The sequence below is a fragment of the Phalangium opilio genome, unplaced genomic scaffold, assembly GCF_054372755.1.
Source record: "Phalangium opilio isolate 3A_F unplaced genomic scaffold, DU_Popi_V2 ptg000352l_1, whole genome shotgun sequence".
Taxonomy (NCBI): Eukaryota; Metazoa; Arthropoda; class Arachnida; order Opiliones; family Phalangiidae; genus Phalangium; species Phalangium opilio.
In genome coordinates, this window is record NW_028324228.1 from 6,018,923 (window position 1) to 6,039,465 (window position 20,543).

Below are 20,543 nucleotides of genomic sequence, written 5' to 3' on the forward strand. Positions count from 1 at the left end.
TTTGGGCTTCCGTTGCACAATGGTTAACGCCGTCGGCTGTTAACCGAAAGGTTGGTGGTTCGAGCCCATCCGGGAGCGGTGTTGTGAGGTCTTAGATGTAACGTAAAATTCAGAGTTTTTTAAAAATAACTGACGAACATTTAATTTTTGGTCTTCCGTGGCGCAATGGTTAGAGCGTTCAGCTGTTATTCAAAAGGTTTGTGGTTCGAGCCCATCCGGGAGCGGTGTTGTGAAGTCTCAGATGTGACGTAAAAAGTCAAAGTTTTTCCACAATACCTGACGAACATTTAATCTTTGGGCTTCCGTGGCGCAATGGTTAGCGCGTTCGGCTGTTAACCGAAAGGTTGGTGGTTCGAGCCCACCCAGGAGCGGTGTTGTGAGATCTCACATGTAACGTAAAAATCCAAAGTTTTTCCACAATACCTGACGAACATTTAATCTTTGGGCTTCCGTGAAGCAATGGTTAGCGCGTTCGGCTGTTAACCGAAAGGTTGGTGGTTCGAGCCCACCCGGGAGCGGTGTTGTGAGGTCTTAGATGTAACGTAAAATTCAGAGTTTTTTAAAAATAACTGACGAACATTTAATTTTTGGGCTTCATTGGCGCAATGTTTAGAGCGTTCAGCTGTTATTCAAAAGGTTTGTGGTTCGAGCCCATCCGGGAGCGGTGTTGTGAAGTCTCAGATGTGACGTAAAAAGTCAAAGTTTTTCCACAATACCTGACGAACATTTAATCTTTGGGCTTCCGTTGCACAATGGTTAACGCCGTCGGCTGTTAACCGAAAGGTTGGTGGTTCGAGCCCATCCGGGAGCGGTGTTGTGAAGTCTCAGATGTGACGTAAAAAGTCAAAGTTTTTCCACAATACCTGACGAACATTTAATCTTTGGGCTTCCTTGAAGCAATGGTTAGCGCGTTCGGCTGTCAACCGAAAGGTTGGTGGTTCGAGCCCACCCGGGAGCGGTGTTGTGAGGTCTTAGATGTAACGTAAAACTCAGAGTTTTTTAAAAATAACTGACGAACATTTAATTTTTGGGCTTCATTGGCGCAATGTTTAGAGCGTTCAGCTGTTATTCAAAAGGTTTGTGGTTCGAGCCCATCCGGGAGCGGTGTTGTGAAGTCTCAGATGTGACGTAAAAAGTCAAAGTTTTTCCACAATACCTGACGAACATTTAATCTTTGGGCTTCCGTTGCACAATGGTTAACGCCGTCGGCTGTTAACCGAAAGGTTGGTGGTTCGAGCCCATCCGGGAGCGGTGTTGTGAGGTCTTAGATGTAACGTAAAATTCAGAGTTTTTTAAAAATAACTGACGAACATTTAATTTTTGGTCTTCCGTGGCGCAATGGTTAGAGCGTTCAGGTGTTATTCAAAAGGTTTGTGGTTCGAGCCCATCCGGGAGCGGTGTTGTGAAGTCTCAGATGTGACGTAAAAAGTCAAAGTTTTTCCACAATACCTGACGAACATTTAATCTTTGGGCTTCCGTGGCGCAATGGTTAGCGCGTTCGGCTGTTAACCGAAAGGTTGGTGGTTCGAGCCCACCCAGGAGCGGTGTTGTGAGATCTCACATGTAACGTAAAAATCCAAAGTTTTTCCACAATACCTGACGAACATTTAATTTTTGGGCTTCCGTGAAGCAATGGTTAGCGCGTTCGGCTGTTAACCGAAAGGTTGGTGGTTCGAGCCCACCCGGGAGCGGTGTTGTGAGGTCTTAGATGTAACGTAAAATTCAGAGTTTTTTAAAAATAACTGACGAACATTTAATTTTTGGGCTTCCGTGGCGCAATGTTTAGAGCGTTCAGCTGTTATTCAAAAGGTTTGTGGTTCGAGCCCATCCGGGAGCGGTGTTGTGAAGTCTCAGATGTGACGTAAAAAGTCAAAGTTTTTCCACAATACCTGACGAACATTTAATCTTTGGGCTTCCGTGAAGCAATGGTTAGCGCGTTCGGCTGTTAACCGAAAGGTTGGTGGTTCGAGCCCATCCGGGAGCGGTGTTGTGAAGTCTCAGATGTGACGTAAAATGTCAAAGTTTTTCCACAATACCTGACGAACATTTAATCTTTGGGCTTCCGTTGCACAATGGTTAACGCCGTCGGCTGTTAACCGAAAGGTTGGTGGTTCGAGCCCATCCGGGAGCGGTGTTGTGAGGTCTTAGATGTAACGTAAAATTCAGAGTTTTTTAAAAATAACTGACGAACATTTAATTTTTGGTCTTCCGTGGCGCAATGGTTAGAGCGTTCAGCTGTTATTCAAAAGGTTTGTGGTTCGAGCCCATCCGGGAGCGGTGTTGTGAAGTCTCAGATGTGACGTAAAAAGTCAAAGTTTTTCCACAATACCTGACGAACATTTAATCTTTGGGCTTCCGTGGCGCAATGGTTAGCGCGTTCGGCTGTTAACCGAAAGGTTGGTGGTTCGAGCCCACCAGGAGCGGTGTTGTGAGATCTCACATGTAACGTAAAAATCCAAAGTTTTTCCACAATACCTGACGAACATTTAATCTTTGGGCTTCCGTGGCGCAATGGTTAGCGCGTTCGGCTGTTAACCGAAAGGTTGGTGGTTCGAGCCCACCCAGGAGCGGTGTTGTGAGATCTCACATGTAACGTAAAAATCCAAAGTTTTTCCACAATACCTGACGAACATTTAATCTTTGGGCTTCCGTTGCGCAATGTTTAGAGCGTTCAGCTGTTATTCAAAAGGTTTGTGGTTCGAGCCCATCCGGGAGCGGTGTTGTGAAGTCTCAGATGTGACGTAAAAAGTTAAAGTTTTTCCACAATACCTGACGAACATTTAATTTTTGGGCTTCCGTGAAGCAATGGTTAGCGCGTTCGGCTGTTAACCGAAAGGTTGGTGGTTTGAGCCCACCCGGGAACGGTGTTGTGAGGTCTTAGATGTAACGTAAAATTCAGAGTTTTTTAAAAATAACTGACGAACATTTAATTTTTGGGCTTCCGTGGCGCAATGGTTAGAGCGTTCAGCTGTTATTCAAAAGGTTTGTGGTTCGAGCCCATCCGGGAGCGGTGTTGTGAAGTCTCAGATGTGACGTAAAAAGTTAAAGTTTTTCCACAATACCTGACGAACATTTAATTTTTGGGCTTCCGTGAAGCAATGGTTAGCGCGTTCGGCTGTTAACCGAAAGGTTGGTGGTTCGAGCCCACCCGGGAACGGTGTTGTGAGGTCTTAGATGTAACGTAAAATTCAGAGTTTTTTAAAAATAACTGACGAACATTTAATTTTTGGGCTTCCGTGGCGCAATGTTTAGAGCGTTCAGCTGTTATTCAAAAGGTTTGTGGTTCGAGCCCATCCGGGAGCGGTGTTGTGAAGTCTCAGATGTGACGTAAAAAGTCAAAGTTTTTCCACAATACCTGACGAACATTTAATCTTTGGGCTTCCGTTGCACAATGGTTAACGCCGTCGGCTGTTAACCGAAAGGTTGGTGGTTCGAGCCCATCCGGGAGCGGTGTTGTGAGGTCTTAGATGTAACGTAAAATTCAGAGTTTTTTAAAAATAACTGACGAACATTTAATTTTTGGGCTTCCGTGGCGCAATGTTTAGAGCGTTCAGCTGTTATTCAAAAGGTTTGTGGTTCGAGCCCATCCGGGAGCGGTGTTGTGAAGTCTCAGATGTGACGTAAAAATCAAAGTTTTTCCACAATACCTGACGAACATTTAATCTTTGGGCTTCCGTGAAGCAATGGTTAGCGCGTTCGGCTGTTAACCGAAAGGTTGGTGGTTCGAGCCCATCCGGGAGCGGTGTTGTGAAGTCTCAGATGTGACGTAAAAAGTCAAAGTTTTTCCACAATACCTGACGAACATTTAATCTTTGGGCTTCCGTTGCACAATGGTTAACGCCGTCGGCTGTTAACCGAAAGGTTGGTGGTTCGAGCCCATCCGGGAGCGGTGTTGTGAGGTCTTAGATGTAACGTAAAATTCAGAGTTTTTTAAAAATAACTGACGAACATTTAATTTTTGGTCTTCCGTGGCGCAATGGTTAGAGCGTTCAGCTGTTATTCAAAAGGTTTGTGGTTCGAGCCCATCCGGGAGCGGTGTTGTGAAGTCTCAGATGTGACGTAAAAAGTCAAAGTTTTTCCACAATACCTGACGAACATTTAATCTTTGGGCTTCCGTGAAGCAATGGTTAGCGCGTTCGGCTGTTAACCGAAAGGTTGGTGGTTCGAGCCCACCCGGGAACGGTGTTCTGAGGTCTTAGATGTAACGTAAAATTCAGAGTTTTTTAAAAATAACTGACGAACATTTAATTTTTGGGCTTCCGTGGCGCAATGTTTAGAGCGTTCAGCTGTTATTCAAAAGGTTTGTGGTTCGAGCCCATCCGGGAGCGGTGTTGTGAAGTCTCAGATGTGACGTAAAAAGTCAAAGTTTTTCCACAATACCTGACGAACATTTAATCTTTGGGCTTCCGTTGCACAATGGTTAACGCCGTCGGCTGTTAACCGAAAGGTTGGTGGTTCGAGCCCATCCGGGAGCGGTGTTGTGAGGTCTTAGATGTAACGTAAAATTCAGAGTTTTTTAAAAATAACTGACGAACATTTAATTTTTGGGCTTCCGTGGCGCAATGTTTAGAGCGTTCAGCTGTTATTCAAAAGGTTTGTGGTTCGAGCCCATCCGGGAGCGGTGTTGTGAAGTCTCAGATGTGACGTAAAAATCAAAGTTTTTCCACAATACCTGACGAACATTTAATCTTTGGGCTTCCGTGAAGCAATGGTTAGAGCGTTCGGCTGTTAACCGAAAGGTTGGTGGTTCGAGCCCATCCGGGAGCGGTGTTGTGAAGTCTCAGATGTGACGTAAAAAGTCAAAGTTTTTCCACAATACCTGACGAACATTTAATCTTTGGGCTTCCGTTGCACAATGGTTAACGCCGTCGGCTGTTAACCGAAAGGTTGGTGGTTCGAGCCCATCCGGGAGCGGTGTTGTGAGGTCTTAGATGTAACGTAAAATTCAGAGTTTTTTAAAAATAACTGACGAACATTTAATTTTTGGTCTTCCGTGGCGCAATGGTTAGAGCGTTCAGCTGTTATTCAAAAGGTTTGTGGTTCGAGCCCATCCGGGAGCGGTGTTGTGAAGTCTCAGATGTGACGTAAAAAGTCAAAGTTTTTCCACAATACCTGACGAACATTTAATCTTTGGGCTTCCGTTGCACAATGGTTAACGCCGTCGGCTGTTAACCGAAAGGTTGGTGGTTCGAGCCCATCCGGGAGCGGTGTTGTGAGGTCTTAGATGTAACGTAAAATTCAGAGTTTTTTAAAAATAACTGACGAACATTTAATTTTTGGGCTTCCGTGGCGCAATGTTTAGAGCGTTCAGCTGTTATTCAAAAGGTTTGTGGTTCGAGCCCATCCGGGAGCGGTGTTGTGAAGTCTCAGATGTGACGTAAAAATCAAAGTTTTTCCACAATACCTGACGAACATTTAATCTTTGGGCTTCCGTGAAGCAATGGTTAGAGCGTTCGGCTGTTAACCGAAAGGTTGGTGGTTCGAGCCCATCCGGGAGCGGTGTTGTGAAGTCTCAGATGTGACGTAAAAAGTCAAAGTTTTTCCACAATACCTGACGAACATTTAATCTTTGGGCTTCCGTTGCACAATGGTTAACGCCGTCGGCTGTTAACCGAAAGGTTGGTGGTTCGAGCCCATCCGGGAGCGGTGTTGTGAGGTCTTAGATGTAACGTAAAATTCAGAGTTTTTTAAAAATAACTGACGAACATTTAATTTTTGGTCTTCCGTGGCGCAATGGTTAGAGCGTTCAGCTGTTATTCAAAAGGTTTGTGGTTCGAGCCCATCCGGGAGCGGTGTTGTGAAGTCTCAGATGTGACGTAAAAAGTCAAAGTTTTTCCACAATACCTGACGAACATTTAATCTTTGGGCTTCCGTGGCGCAATGGTTAGCGCGTTCGGCTGTTAACCGAAAGGTTGGTGGTTCGAGCCCACCCAGGAGCGGTGTTGTGAGATCTCACATGTAACGTAAAAATCCAAAGTTTTTCCACAATACCTGACGAACATTTAATTTTGGGCTTCCGTGGCGCAATGGTTAGCGCGTTCGGCTGTTAACCGAAAGGTTGGTGGTTCGAGCCCACCCAGGAGCGGTGTTGTGAGATCTCACATGTAACGTAAAAATCCAAAGTTTTTCCACAATACCTGACGAACATTTAATCTTTGGGCTTCCGTGGCGCAATGTTTAGAGCGTTCAGCTGTTATTCAAAAGGTTTGTGGTTCGAGCCCATCCGGGAGCGGTGTTGTGAAGTCTCAGATGTGACGTAAAAAGTCAAAGTTTTTCCACAATACCTGACGAACATTTAATCTTTGGGCTTCCGTGGCGCAATGGTTAGCGCGTTCGGCTGTTAACCGAAAGGTTGGTGGTTCGAGCCCACCCAGGAGCGGTGTTGTGAGATCTCACATGTAACGTAAAAATCCAAAGTTTTTCCACAATACCTGACGAACATTTAATCTTTGGGCTTCCGTTGCGCAATGTTTAGAGCGTTCAGCTGTTATTCAAAAGGTTTGTGGTTCGAGCCCATCCGGGAGCGGTGTTGTGAAGTCTCAGATGTGACGTAAAAAGTTAAAGTTTTTCCACAATACCTGACGAACATTTAATTTTTGGGCTTCCGTGAAGCAATGGTTAGCGCGTTCGGCTGTTAACCGAAAGGTTGGTGGTTCGAGCCCACCCAGGAGCGGTGTTGTGAGATCTCACATGTAACGTAAAAATCCAAAGTTTTTCCACAATACCTGACGAACATTTAATCTTTGGGCTTCCGTGGCGCAATGGTTAGCGCGTTCGGCTGTTAACCGAAAGGTTGGTGGTTCGAGCCCACCCAGGAGCGGTGTTGTGAGATCTCACATGTAACGTAAAAATCCAAAGTTTTTCCACAATACCTGACGAACATTTAATCTTTGGGCTTCCGTTGCGCAATGTTTAGAGCGTTCAGCTGTTATTCAAAAGGTTTGTGGTTCGAGCCCATCCGGGAGCGGTGTTGTGAAGTCTCAGATGTGACGTAAAAAGTTAAAGTTTTTCCACAATACCTGACGAACATTTAATTTTTGGGCTTCCGTGAAGCAATGGTTAGCGCGTTCGGCTGTTAACCGAAAGGTTGGTGGTTCGAGCCCACCCGGGAACGGTGTTGTGAGGTCTTAGATGTAACGTAAAATTCAGAGTTTTTTAAAAATAACTGACGAACATTTAATTTTTGGGCTTCCGTGGCGCAATGGTTAGAGCGTTCAGCTGTTATTCAAAAGGTTTGTGGTTCGAGCCCATCCGGGAGCGGTGTTGTGAAGTCTCAGATGTGACGTAAAAAGTTAAAGTTTTTCCACAATACCTGACGAACATTTAATTTTTGGGCTTCCGTGAAGCAATGGTTAGCGCGTTCGGCTGTTAACCGAAAGGTTGGTGGTTCGAGCCCACCCGGGAACGGTGTTGTGAGGTCTTAGATGTAATGTAAAATTCAGAGTTTTTTAAAAATAACTGACGAACATTTAATTTTTGGGCTTCCGTGGCGCAATGTTTAGAGCGTTCAGCTGTTATTCAAAAGGTTTGTGGTTCGAGCCCATCCGGGAGCGGTGTTGTGAAGTCTCAGATGTGACGTAAAAAGTCAAAGTTTTTCCACAATACCTGACGAACATTTAATCTTTGGGCTTCCGTTGCACAATGGTTAACGCCGTCGGCTGTTAACCAAAAGGTTGGTGGTTCGAGCCCATCCGGGAGCGGTGTTGTGAGGTCTTAGATGTAACGTAAAATTCAGAGTTTTTTAAAAATAACTGACGAACATTTAATTTTTGGGCTTCCGTGGCGCAATGTTTAGAGCGTTCAGCTGTTATTCAAAAGGTTTGTGGTTCGAGCCCATCCGGGAGCGGTGTTGTGAAGTCTCAGATGTGACGTAAAAATCAAAGTTTTTCCACAATACCTGACGAACATTTAATCTTTGGGCTTCCGTGAAGCAATGGTTAGCGCGTTCGGCTGTTAACCGAAAGGTTGGTGGTTCGAGCCCATCCGGGAGCGGTGTTGTGAAGTCTCAGATGTGACGTAAAAAGTCAAAGTTTTTCCACAATACCTGACGAACATTTAATCTTTGGGCTTCCGTTGCACAATGGTTAACGCCGTCGGCTGTTAACCGAAAGGTTGGTGGTTCGAGCCCATCCGGGAGCGGTGTTGTGAGGTCTTAGATGTAACGTAAAATTCAGAGTTTTTTAAAAATAACTGACGAACATTTAATTTTTGGTCTTCCGTGTCGCAATGGTTAGAGCGTTCAGCTGTTATTCAAAAGGTTTGTGGTTCGAGCCCATCCGGGAGCGGTGTTGTGAAGTCTCAGATGTGTGGTAAAAAGTCAAAGTTTTTCCACAATACCTGACGAACATTTAATCTTTGGGCTTCCGTGGCGCAATGGTTAGCGCGTTCGGCTGTTAACCGAAAGGTTGGTGGTTCGAGCCCACCCAGGAGCGGTGTTGTGAGATCTCACATGTAACGTAAAAATCCAAAGTTTTTCCACAATACCTGACGAACATTTAATCTTTGGGCTTCCGTGGCGCAATGGTTAGCGCGTTCGGCTGTTAACCGAAAGGTTGGTGGTTCGAGCCCACCCAGGAGCGGTGTTGTGAGATCTCACATGTAACGTAAAAATCCAAAGTTTCTCCACAATACCTGACGAACATTTAATCTTTGGGCTTCCGTGGCGCAATGTTTAGAGCGTTCAGCTGTTATTCAAAAGGTTTGTGGTTCGAGCCCATCCGGGAGCGGTGTTGTGAAGTCTCAGATGTGACGTAAAAAGTCAAAGTTTTTCCACAATACCTGACGAACATTTAATCTTTGGGCTTCCGTGGCGCAATGGTTAGCGCGTTCGGCTGTTAACCGAAAGGTTGGTGGTTCGAGCCCACCCAGGAGCGGTGTTGTGAGATCTCACATGTAACGTAAAAATCCAAAGTTTTTCCACAATACCTGACGAACATTTAATCTTTGGGCTTCCGTTGCGCAATGTTTAGAGCGTTCAGCTGTTATTCAAAAGGTTTGTGGTTCGAGCCCATCCGGGAGCGGTGTTGTGAAGTCTCAGATGTGACGTAAAAAGTCAAAGTTTTTCCACAATACCTGACGAACATTTAATCTTTGGGCTTCCGTGGCGCAATGGTTAGCGCGTTCGGCTGTTAACCGAAAGGTTGGTGGTTCGAGCCCACCCAGGAGCGGTGTTGTGAGATCTCACATGTAACGTAAAAATCCAAAGTTTTCCCACAATACCTGACGAACATTTAATCTTTGGGCTTCCGTTGCGCAATGTTTAGAGCGTTCAGCTGTTATTCAAAAGGTTTGTGGTTCGAGCCCATCCGGGAGCGGTGTTGTGAAGTCTCAGATGTGACGTAAAAAGTTAAAGTTTTTCCACAATACCTGACGAACATTTAATTTTTGGGCTTCTTGAAGCAATGGTTAGCGCGTTCGGCTGTTAACCGAAAGGTTGGTGGTTCGAGCCCACCCGGGAACGGTGTTGTGAGGTCTTAGATGTAACGTAAAATTCAGAGTTTTTTAAAAATAACTGACGAACATTTAATTTTTGGGCTTCCGTGGCGCAATGTTTAGAGCGTTCAGCTGTTATTCAAAAGGTTTGTGGTTCGAGCCCATCCGGGAGCGGTGTTGTGAAGTCTCAGATGTGACGTAAAAAGTCAAAGTTATTCCACAATACCTGACGAACATTTAATCTTTGGGCTTCCGTGAAGCAATGGTTAGCGCGTTCGGCTGTTAACCGAAAGGTTGGTGGTTCGAGCCCACCCGGGAGCGGTGTTGTGAGGTCTTAGATGTAACGTAAAATTCAGAGTTTTTTAAAAATAACTGACGAACATTTAATTTTTGGGCTTCCGTGGCGCAATGTTTAGAGCGTTCAGCTGTTATTCAAAAGGTTTGTGGTTCGAGCCCATCCGGGAGCGGTGTTGTGAAGTCTCAGATGTGACGTAAAAAGTCAAAGTTTTTCCACAATACCTGACGAACATTTAATCTTTGGGCTTCCGTGAAGCAATGGTTAGCGCGTTCGGCTGTTAACCGAAAGGTTGGTGGTTCGAGCCCACCCGGGAGCGGTGTTGTGAGGTCTTAGATGTAACGTAAAATTCAGAGTTTTTTAAAAATAACTGACGAACATTTAATTTTTGGGCTTCATTGGCGCAATGTTTAGAGCGTTCAGCTGTTATTCAAAAGGTTTGTGGTTCGAGCCCATCCGGGAGCGTTGTTGTGAAGTCTCAGATGTGACGTAAAAAGTCAAAGTTTTTCCACAATACCTGACGAACATTTAATCTTTGGGCTTCCGTTGCACAATGGTTAACGCCGTCGGCTGTTAACCGAAAGGTTGGTGGTTCGAGCCCATCCGGGAGCGGTGTTGGGAGGTCTTAGATGTAACGTAAAATTCAGAGTTTTTTAAAAATAACTGACGAACATTTAATTTTTGGTCTTCCGTGGCGCAATGGTTAGAGCGTTCAGCTGTTATTCAAAAGGTTTGTGGTTCGAGCCCATCCGGGAGCGGTGTTGTGAAGTCTCAGATGTGACGTAAAAAGTCAAAGTTTTTCCACAATACCTGACGAACATTTAATCTTTGGGCTTCCGTGAAGCAATGGTTAGCGCGTTCGGCTGTTAACCGAAAGGTTGGTGGTTCGAGCCCACCCGGGAGCGGTGTTGTGAGGTCTTAGATGTAACGTAAAATTCAGAGTTTTTTAAAAATAACTGACGAACATTTAATTTTTGGGCTTCATTGGCGCAATGTTTAGAGCGTTCAGCTGTTATTCAAAAGGTTTGTGGTTCGAGCCCATCCGGGAGCGGTGTTGTGAAGTCTCAGATGTGACGTAAAAAGTCAAAGTTTTTCCACAATACCTGACGAACATTTAATCTTTGGGCTTCCGTTGCACAATGGTTAACGCCGTCGGCTGTTAACCGAAAGGTTGGTGGTTCGAGCCCATCCGGGAGCGGTGTTGTGAGGTCTTAGATGTAACGTAAAATTCAGAGTTTTTTAAAAATAACTGACGAACATTTAATTTTTGGTCTTCCGTGGCGCAATGGTTAGAGCGTTCAGCTGTTATTCAAAAGGTTTGTGGTTCGAGCCCATCCGGGAGCGGTGTTGTGAAGTCTCAGATGTGACGAAAAAAGTCAAAGTTTTTCCACAATACCTGACGAACATTTAATCTTTGGGCTTCCGTGGCGCAATGGTTAGCGCGTTCGGCTGTTAACCGAAAGGTTGGTGGTTCGAGCCCACCCAGGAGCGGTGTTGCGAGATCTCACATGTAACGTAAAAATCCAAAGTTTTTCCACAATACCTGACGAACATTTAATCTTTGGGCTTCCGTTGCGCAATGGTTAACGCCGTCGGCTGTTAACCGAAAGGTTGGTGGTTCGAGCCCATCCGGGAGCGGTGTTGTGAGGTCTTAGATGTAACGTAAAATTCAGAGTTTTTTAAAAATAACTGACGAACATTTAATTTTTGGGCTTCCGTGGCGCAATGTTTAGAGCGTTCAGCTGTTATTCAAAAGGTTTGTGGTTCGAGCCCATCCGGGAGCGGTGTTGTGAAGTCTCAGATGTGACGAAAAAAGTCAAAGTTTTTCCACAATACCTGACGAACATTTAATCTTTGGGCTTCCGTGGTGCAATGGTTAGCGCGTTCGGCTGTTAACCGAAAGGTTGGTGGTTCGAGCCCACCCAGGAGCGGTGTTGTGAGATCTCACATGTAACGTAAAAATCCAAAGTTTTTCCACAATACCTGACGAACATTTAATCTTTGGGCTTCCGTTGCGCAATGGTTAACGCCGTCGGCTGTTAACCGAAAGGTTGGTGGTTCGAGCCCATCCGGGAGCGGTGTTGTGAGGTCTTAGATGTAACGTAAAATTCAGAGTTTTTTAAAAATAACTGACGAACATTTAATTTTTGGGCTTCCGTGGCGCAATGTTTAGAGCGTTCAGCTGTTATTCAAAAGGTTTGTGGTTCGAGCCCATCCGGGAGCGGTGTTGTGAAGTCTCAGATGTGACGTAAAAAGTCAAAGTTATTCCACAATACCTGACGAACATTTAATCTTTGGGCTTCCGTGAAGCAATGGTTAGCGCGTTCGGCTGTTAACCGAAAGGTTGGTGGTTCGAGCCCACCCGGGAGCGGTGTTGTGAGGTCTTAGATGTAACGTAAAATTCAGAGTTTTTTTAAAAATAACTGACGAACATTTAATTTTTGGGCTTCATTGGCGCAATGTTTAGAGCGTTCAGCTGTTATTCAAAAGGTTTGTGGTTCGAGCCCATCCGGGAGCGGTGTTGTGAAGTCTCAGATGTGACGTAAAAAGTCAAAGTTTTTCCACAATACCTGACGAACATTTAATCTTTGGGCTTCCGTTGCACAATGGTTAACGCCGTCGGCTGTTAACCGAAAGGTTGGTGGTTCGAGCCCATCCGGGAGCGTTGTTGTGAGTTCTTAGATGTAACGTAAAATTCAGAGTTTTTTAAAAATAACTGACGAACATTTAATTTTTGGTCTTCCGTGGCGCAATGGTTAGAGCGTTCAGCTGTTATTCAAAAGGTTTGTGGTTCGAGCCCATCCGGGAGCGGTGTTGTGAAGTCTCAGATGTGACGTAAAAAGTCAAAGTTTTTCCACAATACCTGACGAACATTTAATCTTTGGGCTTCCGTTGCACAATGGTTAACGCCGTCGGCTGTTAACCGAAAGGTTGGTGGTTCGAGCCCATCCGGGAGCGGTGTTGTGAGGTCTTAGATGTAACGTAAAATTCAGAGTTTTTTAAAAATAACTGACGAACATTTAATTTTTGGTCTTCCGTGGCGCAATGGTTAGAGCGTTCAGCTGTTATTCAAAAGGTTTGTGGTTCGAGCCCATCCGGGAGCGGTGTTGTGAAGTCTCAGATGTGACGAAAAAAGTCAAAGTTTTTCCACAATACCTGACGAACATTTAATCTTTGGGCTTCCGTGGCGCAATGGTTAGCGCGTTCGGCTGTTAACCGAAAGGTTGGTGGTTCGAGCCCACCCAGGAGCGGTGTTGCGAGATCTCACATGTAACGTAAAAATCCAAAGTTTTTCCACAATACCTGACGAACATTTAATCTTTGGGCTTCCGTTGCGCAATGGTTAACGCCGTCGGCTGTTAACCGAAAGGTTGGTGGTTCGAGCCCATCCGGGAGCGGTGTTGTGAGGTCTTAGATGTAACGTAAAATTCAGAGTTTTTTAAAAATAACTGACGAACATTTAATTTTTGGGCTTCCGTGGCGCAATGTTTAGAGCGTTCAGCTGTTATTCAAAAGGTTTGTGGTTCGAGCCCATCCGGGAGCGGTGTTGTGAAGTCTCAGATGTGACGAAAAAAGTCAAAGTTTTTCCACAATACCTGACGAACATTTAATCTTTGGGCTTCCGTGGCGCAATGGTTAGCGCGTTCGGCTGTTAACCGAAAGGTTGGTGGTTCGAGCCCACCCAGGAGCGGTGTTGTGAGATCTCACATGTAACGTAAAAATCCAAAGTTTTTCCACAATACCTGACGAACATTTAATCTTTGGGCTTCCGTTGCGCAATGGTTAACGCCGTCGGCTGTTAACCGAAAGGTTGGTGGTTCGAGCCCATCCGGGAGCGGTGTTGTGAGGTCTTAGATGTAACGTAAAATTCAGAGTTTTTTAAAAATAACTGACGAACATTTAATTTTTGGGCTTCCGTGGCGCAATGTTTAGAGCGTTCAGCTGTTATTCAAAAGGTTAGTGGTTCGAGCCCATCCGGGAGCGGTGTTGTGAAGTCTCAGATGTGACGTAAAAAGTCAAAGTTTTTCCACAATACCTGACGAACATTTAATTTTTGGGCTTCCGTGAAGCAATGGTTAGCGCGTTCGGCTGTTAACCGAAAGGTTGGTGGTTCGAGCTAACCCGGGAGCAGTGTTGTGAGGTCTTAGATGTAACGTAAAATTCAGAGTTTTTTTAAAAATAACTGACGAACATTTAATTTTTGGGCTTCCGTGGCGCAATGTTTAGAGCGTTCAGCTGTTATTCAAAAGGTTTGTGGTTCGAGCCCATCCGGGAGCGGTGTTGTGAAGTCTCAGATGTGACGTGAAAAGTCAAAGTTTTCCACAATACCTGACGAACATTTAATCTTTGGGCTTCCGTTGCACAATGGTTAACGCCCTCGGCTGTTAGCCGAAAGGTTGGTGGTTCGAGCCCATCCGGGAGCGGTGTTGTGAGGTCTTAGATGTAACGTAAAATTCAGAGTTTTTTAAAAATAACTGACGAACATTAAATTTTTGGTCTTCCGTGGCGCAATGGTTAGAGCGTTCAGCTGTTATTCAAAAGGTTTGTGGTTCGAGCCCATCCGGGAGCGGTGTTGTGAAGTCTCAGATGTGACGTAAAAAGTCAAAGTTTTTCCACAATACCTGACGAACATTTAATCTTTGGGCTTCCGTTGCACAATGGTTAACGCCGTCGGCTGTTAGCCGAAAGGTTGGTGGTTCGAGTCCATCCGGGAGCGGTGTTGTGAGGTCTTAGATGTAACGTAAAATTCAGAGTTTTTTAAAAATAACTGACGAACATTAAATTTTTGGTCTTCCGTGGCGCAATGGTTAGAGCGTTCAGCTGTTATTCAAAAGGTTTGTGGTTCGAGCCCATCCGGGAGCGGTGTTGTGAAGTCTCAGATGTGACGTAAAAAGTCAAAGTTTTTCCACAATAACTGACGAACATTTATTCTTTGGGCTTCCGTGGCGCAATGGTTAACGCGTTCGGCTGTTAACCGAAAGGTTGGTGGTTCGAGCCCACCCGGGAGCGGTGTTGTGAGATCTCACATGTAACGTAAAAATCCAAAGTTTTTCCACAATACCTGACGAACATTTAATCTTTGGGCTTCCGTTGCGCAATGGTTAACGCCGTCGGCTGTTAACCGAAAGGTTGGTGGTTCGAGCCCATCCAGGAGCGGTGTTGTGAGGTCTTAGATGTAACGTAAAATTCAGAGTTTTTTAAAAATACCTGACGAACATTTAATCTTTGGGCTTCTGTGGCGCAATGGTTAGCGCGTTCGGCTGTTAACCGAAAGGTTGGTGGTTCGAGCCCACCCTAGAGCGGTGTTGTGAGCTCTCACATGTAACGTAAAAAGCCAAAGTGTTTCCACAATACCCGACGACCATTTAATTTTTGGGCTTCCGTGGCGCAATGGTTAGCGCGTTCGGCTGTTAACCGAAAGGTTGGTGGTTCGAGCCCACCCGGGAGCGGTGTTGTGAGATCTCACATGTAACGTAAAAATCCAAAGTTTTTCCACAATACCTGACGAACATTTAATCTTTGGGCTTCCGTTGCGCAATGGTTAACGCCGTCGGCTGTTAACCGAAAGGTTGGTGGTTCGAGCCCATCCGGGAGCGGTGTTGTGAGGTCTTAGATGTAACGTAAAATTCAGAGTTTTTTAAAAATACCTGACGAACATTTAATCTTTGGGCTTCTGTGGCGCAATGGTTAGCGCGTTCGGCTGTTAACCGAAAGGTTGGTGGTTCGAGCCCACCCGGGAGCGGTGTTGTGAGCTCTCACATGTAACGTAAAAAGCCAAAGTGTTTCCACAATACCCGACGACCATTTAATTTCTGGGCTTCCGTGGCGCAATGGTTAGCGCGTTCGGCTGTTAACCGAAAGGTTGGTGGCTCGAGCCCACCCGGGAGCGGTGTTGTGAGGTCTTAGATGTAACGTAAAATTCAGAGTTTTTTAAAAATAACTGACGAACATTTAATTTTTGGGCTTCCGTGGCGCAATGTTTAGAGCGTTCAGCTGTTATTCAAAAGGTTTGTGGTTCGAGCCCATCCGGGAGCGGTGTTGTGAAGTCTCAGATGTGACGTAAAAAGTTAAAGTTTTTCCACAATACCTGACGAACATTTAATTTTTGGGCTTCCGTGAAGCAATGGTTAGCGCGTTCGGCTGTTAACCGAAAGGTTGGTGGTTCGAGCCCACCCGGGAGCGGTGTTGTGAGGTCTTAGATGTAACGTAAAATTCAGAGTTTTTTAAAAATAACTGACGAACATTTAATTTTTGGGCTTCCGTGAAGCAATGGTTAGCGCGTTCGGCTGTTAACCGAAAGGTTGGTGGTTCGAGCCCACCCGGGAGCGGTGTTGTGAAATCTCACATGTAACGTAAAAATCCAAAATTTTTCCACAATACCTGACGATCATTTAATCTTTGGGCTTCCGTTGCGCAATGGTTAACGCCGTCGGCTGTTAACCGAAAGGTTGGTGGTTCGAGCCCATCCGGGAGCTGTGTTGTGAGGTCTTAGATGTAACGTAAAATTCAGAGTTTTTTAAAAATAACTGACGAACATTTAATTTTTGAACTTCCGTGGCGCAAAGGTTAGAGCGTTCAGCTGTTATTCAAAAGGTTTGTGGTTCGAGCCCATCCGGGAGCGGTGTTGTGAAGTCTCAGATGTGACGTAAATAGTTAAAGTTTTTCCACAATACCTGACGAACATTTAATCTTTGGGCTTCCGTTGCACAATGGTTAACGCCGTCGGCTGTTAACCGAAAGGTTGGTGGTTCGAGCCCATCCGGGAGCGGTGTTGTGAGGTCTCAGATGTGACGTAAAAAGTCAAAGTTTTTCCACAATACCTGACGAACATTTAATCTTTGGGCTTCCGTGGCGCAATGGTTAGCGCGTTCGGCTGTTAACCGAAAGGTTGGCGGTTCGAGCCCACCCGGGAGCGGTGTTGTGAGATCTCACATGTAACGTAAAAATCCGAAGTTTTTCCACAATACCTGACGAACATTTAATCTTTGGGCTTCCGTTGCACAATGGTTAACGCCGTCGGCTGTTAACCGAAAGGTTGGTGGTTCGAGCCCATCCGGGAGCGGTGTTGTGAGGTCTCAGATGTGACGTAAAAAGTCAAAGTTTTTCCACAATACCTGACGAACATTTAATCTTTGGGCTTCCGTGGCGCAATGGTTAGCGCGTTCGGCTGTTAACCGAAAGGTTGGTGGTTCGAGCCCATCCGAGAGCGGTGTTGTGAGGTCTCAGATGTGACGTAAAAAGTCAAAGTTTTTCCACAATACCTGACGAACATTTAATCTTTGGGCTTCCGTGGCGCAATGGTTAGCGCGTTCGGCTGTTAACCGAAAGGTTGGCGGTTCGAGCCCACCCGGGAGCGGTGTTGTGAGATCTCACATGTAACGTAAAAATCCGAAGTTTTTCCACAATACCTGACGAACATTTAATCTTTGGGCTTCCTTTGCGCAATGTTTAACGCCGTCGGCTGTTATCCGAAAGGTTGGCGGTTCGAGCCCACCCGGGAGCGGTGTTGTGAGATCTCACATGTAACGTAAAAATCCGAAGTTTTTCCACAATACCTGACGAACATTTAATCTTTGGGCTTCCGTTGCGCAATGTTTAACGCCGTCGGCTGTTAACCGAAAGGTTGGTGGTTCGAGCCCATCCGGGAGCGGTGTTGTGAGGTCTTAGATGTAACGTAAAATTCAGAGTTTTTTAAAAATATCTGACGAACATTTAATTTTTGGGCTTCCGTGGCGCAATGGTTAGCGCGTTCAGCTGTTATTCAAAAGGTTTGAGGTTCGAGCCCATCCGGGAGCGGTGTTTTGAAGTCTCGGATGTGACGTACAAAGTCAGTTTTTCCACAATACCTGACGACCATATCATTTCTGAGCTTCCTTTGCTTGAAGGTTAGCGCGTTCGGATGTTAACCAAAAGGTTGGTGGTTCGAGCCCACCCGGCTGCCGTGTTGTGAAGTGTCAAATGTAACGTAAAAAGCCAAAGTTTTTCCACAATACCTGACGACCGTTTAATTTTTGAGCTTCCGTGGCGCAATGGTTAGCGCGTTCGGCTGTTAACCGAAAGGTTGGTGGTTCGAGCCCACCCGGGAGCGGTGTTGTGAGATCTCAAACGTAATGTCAAATGCCAAAGTTTTTCCACAATACCTGACAAACATTTAATCTTTGGGCTTCCGTGGCGCAATGGTTAGCGCGTTCGGCTGTTAACTGAAAGGTTGGTGGTTCGAGACCATCCGGGAGTGGTGTTGTGAGGTCTCAGATGTGACGGAAAAAGTCAAAGTTTTTCCACAATACCTGACGACCATTTAATTTTTGAGCTTCCGTGGCGCAATGGTTAGCGCGTTCGGCTGTTAACCGAAAGGTTGGTGGTTCGAGCCCATCCGGGAGTGGTGTTGTGAGGTCTCAGATGTGACGTAAAAAGTCAAAGTTTTTCCACAATACCTGACGAACATTTAATCTTTGGGCTTCCGTTGCGCAATGTTTAACGCCGTCGGCTGTTAACCGAAAGGTTGGTGGTTCGAGCCCATCCGGGAGCGGTGTTGTGAGGTCTTAGATGTAACGTAAAATTCAGAGTTTTTTAAAAATATCTGACGAACATTTAATTTTTGGGCTTCCGTGGCGCAATGGTTAGCGCGTTCAGCTGTTATTCAAAAGGTTTGAGGTTCGAGCCCATCCGGGAGCGGTGTTTTGAAGTCTCGGATGTGACGTACAAAGTCAGAGTTTTTCCACAATACCTGACGACCATTTCATTTCTGAGCTTCCTTGGCTCGAAGGTTAGCGCGTTCGGATGTTAACCAAAAGGTTGGTGGTTCGAGCCCACCCGGCTGCCGTGTTGTGAAGTCTCAAATGTAACGTAAAAAACCAAAGTTTTCCACAATACCTGACGTCCGAATAATTTTTGAGCTTCCGTGGCGCAATGGTTAGCGCGTTCGGCTGTTAACCGAAAGGTTGGTGGTTCGAGCCCACCCGGGAGCGGTGTTGTGAGATCTCAAACGTAATGTCAAATGCCAAAGTTTTTCCACAATACCTGACAAACATTTAATCTTTGGGCTTCCGTGGCGCAGTGGTTAGCGCGTTCGGCTGTTAACTGAAAGGTTGGTGGTTCGAGACCATCCGGGAGCGGTGTTGTGAGGTCTCAGATGTGACGTAAAAAGTCAAAGTTTTCCACAATACCTGACGAACATTTAATCTTTGGGCTTCCGTGGCGCAATGGTTAGCGCGTTCGGCTGTTAACCGAAAGGTTGGTGGTTCGAACCCATCCGTGAGCGGTGTTGTGAGGTCTCAGATGTGACGTAAAAAGTCAAAGTTTTTCCACAATACCTGACGAACATTTAATTTTTGGGCTTCCGTGGCGCAATGGTTAGCGCGTTCGGCTGTTAACCGAAAGGTTGGTGGTTCGAGCCCACCCGGGAGCGGTGTTGTGAAATCTCACATGTAACGTAAAAATCCAAAGTTTTTCCACAATACCTGACGAACATTTAATCTTTGGGCTTCCGTTGCGCAATGGTTAACGCCGTCGGCTGTTAACCGAAAGGTTGGTGGTTCGAGCCCATCCGGGAGCTGTGTTGTGAGGTCTTAGATGTAACGTAAAATTCAGAGTTTTTTAAATATATCTGACGAACATTTAATTTTTGGGCTTCCGTGGCGCAAAGGTTAGAGCGTTCAGCTGTTATTCAAAAGGTTTGTGGTTCGAGCACATCCGGGAGCGGTGTTGTGAAGTCTCAGATGTGACGTAAATAGTTAAAGTTTTTCCACAATACCTGACAAACATTTAATCTTTGGGCTTCCGTTGCACAATGGTTAACGCCGTCGGCTGTTAACCGAAAGGTTGGTGGTTCGAGCCCATCCGGGAGCGGTGTTGTGAGGTCTCAGATGTGACGTAAAAAGTCAAAGTTTTTCCACAATACCTGACGAACATTTAATCTTTGGGCTTCCGTGGCGCAATGGTTAGCGCGTTCGGCTGTTAACCGAAAGGTTGGTGGTTCGAGCCCATCCGAGAGCGGTGTTGTGAGGTCTCAGATGTGACGTAAAAAGTCAAAGTTTTTCCACAATACCTGACGAACATTTAATCTTTGGGCTTCCGTGGCGCAATGGTTAGCGCGTTCGGCTGTTATCCGAAAGGTTGGCGGTTCGAGCCCACCCGGGAGCGGTGTTGTGAGATCTCACATGTAACGCAAAAATCCGAAGTTTTTCCACAATACCTGACGAACATTTAATCTTTGGGCTTCCGTTGCGCAATGTTTAACGCCGTCGGCTGTTAACCGAAAGGTTGGTGGTTCGAGCCCATCCGGGAGCGGTGTTGTGAGGTCTTAGATGTAACGTAAAATTCAGAGTTTTTTAAAAATATCTGACGAACATTTAATTTTTGGGCTTCCGTGGCGCAATGGTTAGCGCGTTCAGCTGTTATTCAAAAGGTTTGAGGTTCGAGCCCATCCGGGAGCGGTGTTTTGAAGTCTCGGATGTGACGTACAAAGTCAGAGTTTTTCCACAATACCTGACGACCATTTCATTTCTGAGCTTCCTTGGCTCGAAGGTTAGCGCGTTCGGATGTTAACCAAAAGGTTGGTGGTTCGAGCCCACCCGGCTGCCGTGTTGTGAAGTCTCAAATGTAACGTAAAAAGCCAAAGTTTTTCCACAATACCTGACGACCGTTTAATTTTTGAGCTTCCGTGGCGCAATGGTTAGCGCGTTCGGCTGTTAACCGAAAGGTTGGTGGTTCGAGCCCACCCGGGAGCGGTGTTGTGAGGTCTTAGATGTAACGTAAAATTCAGAGTTTTTTAAAAATAACTGACGAACATTTAATTTTTGGGCTTCCGTGGCGC

At 45.7% G+C, this 20,543-nt stretch overlaps 5 non-coding genes across 5 annotated transcripts; all 5 read left to right on the forward strand.

Moving 5' to 3' along the window:
• Nucleotides 1-15,104: 15,104 nt before the first annotated feature.
• On the forward strand, nt 15,105-15,177 carry TRNAN-GUU (transfer RNA asparagine (anticodon GUU)). The gene has a single exon. It is a non-coding gene; the product is annotated as a tRNA-Asn (tRNA).
• A 2,566-nt stretch (nt 15,178-17,743) lies between these two features.
• Nucleotides 17,744-17,816, forward strand: TRNAN-GUU (transfer RNA asparagine (anticodon GUU)). Its single transcript has one exon. It is a non-coding gene; the product is annotated as a tRNA-Asn (tRNA).
• Nucleotides 17,817-18,623: 807 nt separating this feature from the next.
• TRNAN-GUU (transfer RNA asparagine (anticodon GUU)) lies at nt 18,624-18,696 on the forward strand. The gene has a single exon. It is a non-coding gene; the product is annotated as a tRNA-Asn (tRNA).
• Nucleotides 18,697-19,063: 367 nt separating this feature from the next.
• On the forward strand, nt 19,064-19,136 carry TRNAN-GUU (transfer RNA asparagine (anticodon GUU)). The gene has a single exon. It is a non-coding gene; the product is annotated as a tRNA-Asn (tRNA).
• A 1,248-nt stretch (nt 19,137-20,384) lies between these two features.
• On the forward strand, nt 20,385-20,457 carry TRNAN-GUU (transfer RNA asparagine (anticodon GUU)). Its single transcript has one exon. It is a non-coding gene; the product is annotated as a tRNA-Asn (tRNA).
• Nucleotides 20,458-20,543: the final 86 nt, after the last annotated feature.